The sequence below is a fragment of the Triticum dicoccoides genome, chromosome 1B (assembly GCF_002162155.2).
Source record: "Triticum dicoccoides isolate Atlit2015 ecotype Zavitan chromosome 1B, WEW_v2.0, whole genome shotgun sequence".
Classification (NCBI taxonomy): domain Eukaryota; kingdom Viridiplantae; phylum Streptophyta; class Magnoliopsida; order Poales; family Poaceae; genus Triticum; species Triticum dicoccoides.
In genome coordinates, this window is record NC_041381.1 from 512,464,146 (window position 1) to 512,474,347 (window position 10,202).

Below are 10,202 nucleotides of genomic sequence, written 5' to 3' on the forward strand. Positions count from 1 at the left end.
GAGCGCTGAGTGCGGGACGTCAGCAGCCTGCTGGCGGTGCCGCTACCGACAAGAAACCTTGTCGCAACTAGTCGTAGCTCACTTAAGTTGTTGAGCGGACTCGAAACAAAGTAAGGGCGCAACTAGCTACGAGTTGGTTCCTCCGCGCACAAGTTTTCCATACAAAGCACGGTCGTTCAAGGAAGATAACTTAAAAAATTTAAAACTAATTGCTCAAACTTTGGCAACTTAGCTTTTCTGTCGCTTGCTTCCTGGCAAGGCGAAACTTCCTTGAATGATGCCTGGTCCACACCTTTTCTTCTCCTTTCCCCCCGGCAAACTTGTGTGCGAGGGAACCTTCCTTTCCTTTTTTGAGAAAAAGAAAGAAGAGAAAATAAAGATATGGAGCCTTATGGCTCATTATTGCTTACCGGGGGTAGGTGCTGCACAAAGTGTCAGATAACGCATGCAAATACAAAGTAGAAAGCATGAAATTGACAAGATGTGCGGAGCTCATGAGTTTTACTTATGCACGGGATCTGCGCCCGGCTTTGTACAAAGGATTACATGCAACATCGGCAAGACTTGTACAAAAGGTGGTTGCCGGAACGGGTTCCGGCAACCGCGCCCTACGGGTAAAACTTACAAAGATGCTCAATGTTCCAGGAGTTGCTCACCGGTACGCCATCTTCAGTCTCAAGGCGGACAGCGCCAGGCCTAGTGACTCGTTTCACCCGATAAGGGCCTTCCCACTTCGGCGTCAACTTGTTGGAATTCTTGGCGGACTAAACGCGCCGAAGAACAAGGTCGCCTTCCTCGAAACTTCTGGCGTTAACTTTGCGGCTATGGTAGCGGCGCAAAGCTTGCTGGTATCGAGTAGCTCGTACAGCAGCCTGAAGACGGTCCTCCTCAAGGAGTAGCGCGTCATCTTGTCGCAGCTGCTCTTGCTCAAGCTCATCATAAGCGAGCACTCGAGGTGACCCGTATACGAGTTCCGTGGGGAGAACTGCCTCTGCTCCATAGACTAGAGCGAAAGGTGCCTGGCCAATGGCTCGATTTGGCGTCGTCCTGATCGACCAAAGAACCACTGGCAGCTCCTCAATCCAGTTTCTTCCGCACTTGCGCAGCCTGTCAAAAGTTCTGGTCTTGAGCCCGCGCAGCACTTCAGCATTTGCCCTCTCCGCTTGACCGTTGCTTCTCGGATGAGCAACAGAAGCGAAGCAGACCTTGGTGCCAAGATCCTGGACGTACTGCATGAAGGTGCGGCTCGTGAATTGCGTGCCGTTGTCGGTGATGATCCTGTTAGGGATCCCGAAACGGCAAAGAATCGACCTGAAGAACTTGACCGCTGACTGTGCTGTCACCTTCCTCACTGCTTCCACTTCCGGCCACTTTGTGAACTTGTCGATTGCAACGTACAAGTACTCAAAGCCCCCGACAGCTCGGGGAAAGGGGCCGAGGATGTCGAGCCCCTAGACCGAAAATGGCCAGGATAAAGGGATCGTCTGGAGAGCTTGAGCTGGCTGGTGTATCTGCTTGGAATGGAACTGGCACGCTTCACACTTGGTTACTTGTGCAGTTGCATCCTGGAGGGCTGTCGGCCAAAAGAAACCTTGCTGGAACGCTTTGCCGGCAAGTGCTCTTGCGCCAATGTGGTGACCACATATGCCTCCATGTATCTCTGCCAACAGCTTTTGTCCGTCTTCCCGGTGAATACACTTCAATTTCACACTGTTGAGTCTTCTTCTATACAGTGTGTTGTCGACAAACTGGTACATACTTGACTGCCGGGCTACTCTTTCCGCTTCTTCTTGTTCTTCGGGAAGTTCTCCTGTCTGAAGGAAATGGACAATCTGTTGTGCCCATGCTGGAGCTTGCGGCTCGACAACAAGGACTAAAGGCACATCTGCTGCTGCGGGAGCATCCGCTTCTATGGCGAGAACCTGTGGCTCTGCCGGAGCTTGATGTTCCCCGGCAAGCTTGCCGGAGCAAAACTTGTCGGGAGCGTCTGCTTCAACAGAATAAACCCTAAGGTTTGCCGGAGCAGACTGCTCTTCAGCACTCTTGGTGTTGATCTTGGGGACCTTCTTGGCGGCGGCTTCGGGAAGCTCTGCCGGAAAATAGTCACCAGAAATCAACTTCCTCTTCTTGCTCTGTCCAGTTGATGGTGTTACGGATGGTTGAGTCAGCTTGAGCACAAAGATCCCTGGTTCCACAGGTAACTTTAGTGCGGCGCACTTTGACAGGCCATCGGCAATGTCGTTGTGAGCTCTTGGAACATGTTCCATTTGCAGGCCGTCAAAGTGTTCTTCTAGCTTCCTCACTTCATCAACGTAAGCTTCCATCAACGGACTCTGATAATTCTTGTTCACTTGGCGGACGACAAGCTATGAGTCACCCCTGACAATGAGCTTCTTGATACCAAGGTCTGCTGCAATCCTGAGACCGGCAAGCAAACCTTCATACTCTGCAGTATTGTTCGTTGCTTGCTCCTTGGTAAAGTGCATCTGGACTACGTACTTGAGGTGCTCTCCGGTGGGTGCAACAAGTAGCACGCCCGCACCGGCGCCTTGCAGCGAGAAGGCACCGTCAAAGTACATCAGCCACTCTTTGCTTGCTTCCTTGACGGGGATGCTCGTTTCTGGAATTTCTTCATCTGGTGTTGGCGTCCACTCTGCTATGAACTCTGCCAATGCTCCGCTTTGGATAGTTGAAGTGCTCTCAAACTTGAGGCCAAAGCTTGACAGTTCTAGTGCCCACTCGACAATCCTGCCCGTTGCCTCTGGATTTTGCAATATCCTCTTCAACGGAAAGCGAGTGACAACTGTGATCTCATGTGCTTGGAAGTAATGGCGCAGCTTTCTCGAGGCCATGAGAAGGCCGAAAAGCAACTTCTGCACACCAGAGTACCTTGACCTAGCCCCCTGCAGAAGGGAACTGACAAAGTAAACTGGGCGCTGCACCATTCTCTTCTGCATCTCCTCACGCATCTGCGCAGATCCATCTTTGTCGGGACCAGAGCTTGTCAGCGAAGTCCCTTGCTTGTCGCTGGATGCACTTGCCGTGGTTGCCGGCTCATCATCCGCCTCCCTCTCCGCCACTAACGCAGCACTAACCACTTGATTGGTTGCCGCTATATATAGCAGCAACTTCTCTTGTGGCTTAGGTGCGACAAGTGTTGGAGTGGAGGACATGTATCTCTTTAAGTCCTGCAGCGCAGCCTCCGCTTCCGGAGTCCATTTCATTGGACCTGCCTTTTTCAATATTTTAAAAAATGGCAGGGCACGCTCAGCAGACCTAGAAATAAACCTGCTGAGAGCAGCCACGCAACCGGCAAGTCTTCGTACATCCTTGACGCGTTTTGGTGCTTCAATCCGCTCAATGGCCTTGATCTTGTCGGGATTGGCTTCTATTCCCCGCTGAGACACAAAGAACCCGAGAAGCTTGCCGGAGGGGACTCAAACACACACTTCTCGGGGTTAAGCTTGAGGTTGATCTTGCGCAGATTCGCAAAGGTTTCATCTAAATCTTGGATCAGAGTTGCTTTGTCCTTGCTCTTGACCACTATGTCATCCATGTAGGCTTCCACATTTTTGTGCATTTGCGGTTCAAAAGCGTGATGGACAACCCTTGCAAATGTTGAACCAGCATTCTTTAAACCGAAAGGCATCCGTACGAAACAGTATGTGCCACATGGAGTGATGAATGCGGTCTTCTCCTCATCCTCTTCTGCCATGAAGATCTGATGATATCCTGAGTATGCATCAAGAAATGAAAGCCAATCACATCCGGCCGTGGAGTCAACAATCTGGTCGATGCGCGGCAAGGGAAATGGGTCTTTGGGGCAGGCTTTATTAACATCGGTAAAGTCGATACAAAGACTCCATTTCCCGTTTGCCTTGCGCACGACTACAGGATTGGCCAGCCACGTAGGATGGAGCACTCCTCTGACAAGGCCTGCTGCTTCCAACTTCTTGATTTCTTCTGCGATGAATTCTTGGTGCTCCACTGCTTGTTTCCTGACTTTCTGCTTGACGGGCCGCGCATGAGGACAGACGGCAAGATGGTGCTTGATTACTTTCCTGGGAACACCGGGGATGTCAGACGGTTGCCAGGCAAACACGTCGACATTCGCCCGCAGGAAAGCAACGAGCGCGCTTTCCTATTTGGGGTCGAGAGTGGCACTGATGGTGAAGGTACCACCAGTGCCGTCCTCCTTGGCGGACACCTTCTTGGTCTCTGGTGGAGCTACCATTGTCTTCTTACTCTTGCCGGTGGAGCTCGATGGTGCGTCCTCGACGGTAGCACAGCACTCCGAAGAGGTGCGCTTGCCGGAGTGGGCATCAGAGCTCTTGCCGGACTTGGTCTTCTTCTTCCCCCCGGGAGCTTCAACGGCAAGTGATCTGCGATCTGTTGCGGCTGCTGCTTCCCGGTAGATCTTGTTGGCGCAGATAAGGGCATCCTTCTTGTCGCCAGGGACAGAGATGACACTTATTGGGCCTGGCATCTTCAGTACGTTGTACGCATAGTGAGAGGCTGCCATGAACTTGGCGAGTGCTGGACGGCCAAGTATCCCATTGTAGGGCAATGGGAAGTCTGCAACATCAAAAGTGACCCTCTCAGTCCTGAAGTTCAACTCGCTGCCAAATGTTAACGGCAACGTGATCTTTCCCTTTGGCTTGCTCCTCCCCGGATTGATTCCTTGGAATGTGCCGGTCTCTTCGAGCTCGCTGTCAGGGATCTGGAGTTTCTGGAGTACCGCGGAGGAGATCAGGTTCAAGCCGGCCCCGCCGTCAACTAGCATCTTTGTGACCTTGAGGTTGCGGATAGTTGGTGAAACCAACATCAGCAAGCACCCGACCGCAGTTATGCGATCTGGGTGGTCCTCAATATCAAAGATGATAGGCGTGCTAGACCATTTCAGAGGCTTGCGTGACTCGACGGGTGGTTCTGCCGCATTGACTTCCCGCACCCACTGCTTGAGCTGGCGGTGTGAAGTATGCAGAGAAGCACCACCGTCAACGCACAGGACCTCTGTGGCTTTCTGGAACTCCTGCTCGTCGGTCTCGTCATCATCCATATCTTCATCGTCGTCGTCGTCTTCATCCTTGTCGCGGCCGCGGGGAGGTCTGTCTCCTTGCCGCTGCTTGGCCTTGCCGCGGCGTCCTCCTCGGCCGGGACGTTTCTTGCTGGCTCCTCTAGCACCTTCCTGGGCTATCTCCTTGTCGCGCCGCTCGTACTCAGCCTTTTGCTGTTCGACAAGCTGCTCGACTTTCTTGCAGCTCTGGAGGTCATGGCCCTTGGTGTGGTGGATCTTGCAATACTGCTTGTTGGTGATGCCCTGCTTGTCGGCGACTGCCGCAGCTGCGGCAACTTCCTTGCCGGAGCTACCAGCTTTGTCGGACTGCTCGACAACTAGCACCTCTTTGCCTTTCTTCTTCCTGTTGTTCCGCCGCCGGTTTTTCTTTGCCGGGGCAGTCTCCTCACTATCAGATCCTCCTGCTCCAGCATTCTCTCCGGGGAGTTTCCTCCCTTCCTCAGCACACGCACACTTGTCGGCCAGGGCATATAGCTCACGGACATCTCTGATTTTGCACATCGCCATCTCTTCCCGCATCCTGCGGTTTCGCACGTTCTGATGGAACGCGCTGATTACCGCAGCAGGGTGGACATCTGGGATGTTGTGTTGTACACGGCTGAATCTCTGAATGTACTTGCATAGGGGCTCTCCTTCCTTCTGGGCGAGCAGATGAAGATCGCTCTCTTGGCCATGAGGTTTGTGGCCGCCTGTAAAGGCACCGACAAACTGATGGCACAGATCAGCCCAGGAGGATATGGAGTTGTCCGGCAAATGCATGAGCCAGGATCTGACATTGGGCTTGAGCACCAGCTGGAAGTAGTTGGCAAGGATCTTGTCGTCCCGCCCCCCAGCAGCTTGCACCGCGATGGTGTAGATGCTGAGGAACTCTGACGGATGCGACTTGCCGTCGTACTTCTCTGGTACATCTGGCTTGAAATTCTTCGTGCTGGGCCATTGGACTTGCCACAGCTCACGAGTGAACGCAGGGCAACCTACCGCGTACGGCAAGTCGCCTGGTTCCCCTGGCGCATGCATGTCAGCAGGGGACCTAGCGCGCTTCTCGGATTGACGTTGCGCTTCTCTTCTGCGCTCGATGCGAGTACGAGCGTCTTCTTGCTGTCGTTCGTGAAGAACTTGGCGCTGATCGTGACGAGCTCGTGGATCCGATGACGCAGTGGAGTCGATGTCGAGGTGGATCCGGCGAGTTGGCGATCTTGGCCTTCGGAGTGGAGAGTGCATGGTGGTTGCACCCCCACCGGTTTCGTCGCCACCGGCTCGTGCCTGGCAGTCCTGCTGCGGTCGCGATGCACTTGGTTGCCGCGGAGTGTCGCCGTTGGCGAAGCCGATGAGACTCTGAATGGTGGCCCTCCATTGGTCGATCTTGTCTTCCGCTGGAGGGTAATCCAGGAGCAGTTGAGCTTGCGCCAAAGCTTCTGCTGGAGTGGTGGGCGGCAGTGGCGAGCGGTGTGAGGAGCGGGATATGCTCGGACTTCTAACTATGTTAGAAGGAGCAGCATCTCGTCCAGGCGATCGTGTTTCACTCGCGCCAGCACGTTGGCGTGCATGCTGGTCTTGAGCACCCCGAGATCCACCAGCTCGATCTTGTCCCAACGAACGTATGGTATTGCAAATACCATGACGCTGTCGGTCCTACGCCTCCTGAGATGGGCGCGGGACATGTACGGACGCCGAGGTCTGTGCAGCCTTGTCCTTGGGCCTGGCAGCATCGTGAGCTTCTTCGTCGACGTCCGTTCTTCCGCCGGCGTCTACTCCACCACCCGTTTGCTCCGGTGGTGGTGGAAGTGACGTGGACGGAGCAGCTGCCGCCGAAGTCTTCTTCTTCGGTGGCATGTTGATGAAGAAAATGAAGATCTAGCTCGTGTGGACGCCGGATCAAGTTCACGCAATCTCGACGCCCCCTACCTGGCGCGCCAAAGATGTCGGGGAAACTGATCCACGAACACCTATGGGACCGGCGAACCGAGCCCCTTTCGGTTCGGCGGGGGGCGGAGATCGCACGAAGAGCAGATCGAGGCGAAGCACACGAGCAGTTTACCCAGCTTCGGAGCTCTACGGAGAGATAATACTCCTACTGCTGCTTGTCTGATTGTATTGTGTTCTTGCTCGAGAGAGAGCTAAGTGTTTTTCTGGCTTCCGAATGAGCCGAACCCCCCCTACGTTGCGCATGGCCCTCCTTTTATATGCTCAAGGGGTCACCGACATGTGGCAATGCAGAGAAGGGTAAAAATGTAAAAAGGAGTTGCGGTTGGTACACCTACTTGCACAGTGTATCCTACCTAACCCTGACGGCAGGGGACAAAAGCATTAAATGCCCGTCTGTGTCGCCCAAACAGTGCAGAAAGGGACCGTCAGGGACGCCACCGTTCGCCACGATGGCAATCTTGTCAGCGCCGCATGCCACCGCGCACCGCTGGCTGCACAGCCTCCTGCCACGCGCGCCTGGAAAAGCCCCAGGGCGACACGTTGGTGGATGCGCTGGAGCGTGGGTACAGGGTGGTTACTTGCCGCGGTCGTCGTCTTGTCGCGCCCGGAAGCTTGTCGCTCGCCAGGCCTTGAGATGCCTTGGTCGGTCTTCCCGGCAAGCTCCTCTTGCCGGGGCCTTGTTGCCTTGCCGGGACGCGTGGCGCGTCGCGGCAAGTTCCTTGGGATGCCTTGGTTGGCCTTCCCGGCAAGCTCCTCTTGCCGGGGCCTTGTCTCCTTGGCTTGAATACTTTGTTCTTAAATGGCTCCAAGGGAACCACGGAGGACCTTGGCGGTCGCCCGGCAAGCCTTGCCGCGGGGTGCTGCAACTGCCCGTGCACAAGTTCGGGATACTAGGGTACCCCTACTCTAGTACACCGACAATAATATTGATGCCAAAAGATGCAAAGTTAATAATGATAGTGCAACTTATTTGTGGCACTGCCGTTTAGGTCATATCGGTGTAAAGCGCATGAAGAAACTCCATAAATATGGATTTTTGGAATCACTTGGTTATGAATCATTTGATGCTTGTGAACCGTGCCTTATGGGCAAGATGACTAAAACTCCATTCTCCGGAACAATGGAACGAGCTACTGACTTGTTGGAAACAATACATACCGATGTATGCGGTCCAATGAGTGTTGATGCTCGTGGCAGGTATCGTTATTTTTTGACCTTCACAAGATGATTTGAGCAGATATGAGTATATCTACTTAATGAAACACAAGTCTGAAACATTTGAAAAGTTCAAAGAATTTCAGAGTGAAGTGGAGAATCATCGTAACAAGAAAATAAAGTTTCTACGATCTGATCGTGGAGTAGAATATTTGAGTTATGAGTTTGGCCTTCATATAAAACAATGTGGAATAGTTTCACAGTTCACACCACCTGGAACACTATAGCGTTATGGTGTGTCCGAACATCGTAACCGCTCTATATTGGATATGGTGCGATATATGATGTCTCTTATCGATTTACCACTATTGTTTTGGGGTTATGCATTAGAGACAGCTGCATTCACGTTAAATAGGGGACCATCGAAATCTGTTGAGACGATGCCTTATGAACTATGGTTTGGCAAGAAACCAAAGTTGTCGTTTCTTAAAGTTTGGAGCTGCAATGCTTATGTGAAAAAGTTTTTCAACCTGATAAGCTCAAGCCCAAATCGGAGAAGTGCGTCTTCATAGAATACCCAAAGGAAACTGTTGGGTACACCTTCTATCACAGATCCGAAGGCAAGATATTCGTTGCTAAAATGGATCCTTTCTAGAGAAGAAGTTTCTCTTGAAAGAAGTGAGTGGGAGGAAAGTGGAACTTGATAAGCTAATTGTACCTTCTCCCTTATTGGAAAGTAGTTCATCACAGAAATCAGTTCCAATGATTCCTACACCAATTAGTGAGGAAGCTAATGATGATGATCATGAAACTTCAGATCAAGTTGCTACCGAACCTCGTAGGTCTTCCAGAGTAAGATCCGCACCAGCGTGGTACGGTAATCCTGTTCTGGAAGTCATGTTACGAGACCATGATGAACCTATGAACTATGAGGAAGCAATGATGAGCCCAGATTCCATGAAATGGCTTGAGGCCATGAAATCTGAGATGGGATTCATGTATAAGAACAAAGTGTGGACTTTGGTGGAGTTGCCCGATGATCGACAAGCCATATTGTATAAATGGATCTTCAATAGGAAGACGGACACTGATAGTAGTGTTACTATCTACAAAGCTCGACTTGTTGCGAAATGTTTTCAACAAGTTCAAGGTGTTGAATACGATGAGATTTTCTCACTCGTAACAATTCTTAAGTTTGTCTGAATCATGTTGGCAATTGCCACATTTTATGAAATCTGGCAAATGGATGTCAAAACTGCATTCCTTAAATGGATATTTCTTAAAGAAGTGGTGTATATGATACAGCCAGAAGGTTTTGTCAATCCTAAAGGTGCTAACAAAATGTGCAAGCTCCAGCGATCTATCAATGGACTGGTGCAAGCATCTTGGAGTTGGAATATACGCTTTGATGAATTGATCAAAGCATATGGTTTTATACAGACTTTTGGAGAAGCCTGTATTTACAAGAAAGTGAGTGGGAGCTCTGTAGCATTTCTGATATTATATGTGGACGACATATTATTGATTGGAAATGATATAGAATTTCTGGATAGCATAAAAGGATACTTGAATAAAAGTTTTTCAATGAAAGACCTCGGTGAAGCTGCTTACATATTGAGCATCAAGATCTATATAGACAGATCAAGACGCTTGATAAGATTTTTCAATGGGTACATACCTTGATAAGATTTTGAAATAGTTCAAAATAGAACAGTCAAAGAAGGAGTTCTTGCCTGTGTTGCAAGGTGTGAAGTTGAGTAAGACTCAAAACCCGACCATGGCAGAAAATAGAAAGAGAATGAAAAGTCATTCCCTATGCCTCAGTCATAGGTTCTATAAAGTATGATATGCTGTGTACCAGACCTATTGTATACCTTGTTGTAAGTTTGGCAAAGGAATACAATTTTGATCTAATAGTAGATCACTGGACATCGGTCAAGAATATCCTTAGTAAGGACTAAGGAGATGTTTCTCGATTATGGAGGTGATAAGTTCGTTGTAAAAGTTACATCGGTGCAAACTTTTCACTGATCCAGATGACTCT